At 62.7% G+C, this 983-nt stretch overlaps 1 protein-coding gene across 2 annotated transcripts in view; it reads left to right on the top strand.

Annotated features, from left to right (window-relative positions):
- Positions 1–460: 460 nt before the first annotated feature.
- LOC105448630 (tyrosine-protein kinase Src64B) overlaps positions 461–983 on the top strand; it is a 43,699-nt gene continuing 43,176 nt past the window's right edge. For both annotated transcript variants that reach the window (XM_011687313.1, XM_011687310.1), the window contains exon 1: positions 461–543. The gene's annotated coding sequence lies outside the window, so the exon portion shown is untranslated. The remainder of the gene's footprint in view (positions 544–983) is intronic.

Here is a 983-nt window from a genome sequence, read left to right as displayed (position 1 = left end):
AGACGGCGACGTTCGATTGGCCGAACGGTTCGCGCGACGACGCGAGGTCGTCGGGAACTCTCGGGTAGCGACGACGCGGGGGGCAGCGTGCGGTGTGCGTATCGGCCGCCGTTCCGTCGCCGGCCGGTCGGTAGTCCCGTCGGTCGCGCAAGAGCAGTCGCGAGCGGCGCGAGCGCGCAGACGAAGGTGGACTTCTCTCTTCTCTCTTCCCCGCCGAGAGATAATGAACGGCGCGCGATAGCTGTCAGTACGTGGTACCGTGGGTGCATCTCGTCGTCGAGTCGAGCGTCGTCGTGCGCGCGCGATGCGCCGTGTGGCCGCCACCGGTTGTTTCGTGTTCGCGGGAGAGACGCGCCGTACGACGACAGGCTACGATCGCTGAGGACCTGCCGCGTCCCCGGAGTGTCCTGGCCTTCTCCTCCTCCCCCGAACGCGTCGTGCAGCCGTGGATTACCCCGAGGGGTGGCACGAGCGTGGTGAGAGACGGTGAAGACACGCGGTGGAAGGAGCACGGGTGCAACGGACAACGCGCGAGGCGGAGCGGTGAGTATAGCTGCTGGCTTTCATTGTGTTTGTGTTTTGATTTCGCGCACCTTTTTTGATGGTATCGCGGAGGTACGCGCGTGTCGTCGTCGCCGTCGCCGTCGCACGAGGAGGAGCGCCGGCTCCTCCAGGCGACTCCAGCTCCGCTTCCGGAAGAACCGCCACCATAATAAACAAACATAAATACGCCATTGACCTCGCACAGTTCGATACGACACGAGGTCCGAACGAGTGCCTCCGCTCAGATTTCGTCTCTCGTGCTCGCCGGAACCGTCCGAGGGACAACAGCACGATTTCCGAATTTTTCGACCCTTCGGACAGGCGACGCGACCGCGAAGGTGGAGTACGGCGAGTCAGTGCTCTCTCTCTCTCTCTTTCTCTCCATTAGGCGATCTGTTGTTTTCGATCGCGAACACGAGAGAGAGTGAGAGAGAGTGGGA

This window comes from Wasmannia auropunctata, unplaced genomic scaffold (genome assembly GCF_000956235.1).
Source record: "Wasmannia auropunctata unplaced genomic scaffold, wasmannia.A_1.0 LD336083.1, whole genome shotgun sequence".
Classification (NCBI taxonomy): Eukaryota; Metazoa; Arthropoda; class Insecta; order Hymenoptera; family Formicidae; genus Wasmannia; species Wasmannia auropunctata.
The sequence above is the reverse complement of the archived record's forward strand: the minus strand, read 5'-3'. Positions and strand labels throughout refer to the sequence as shown.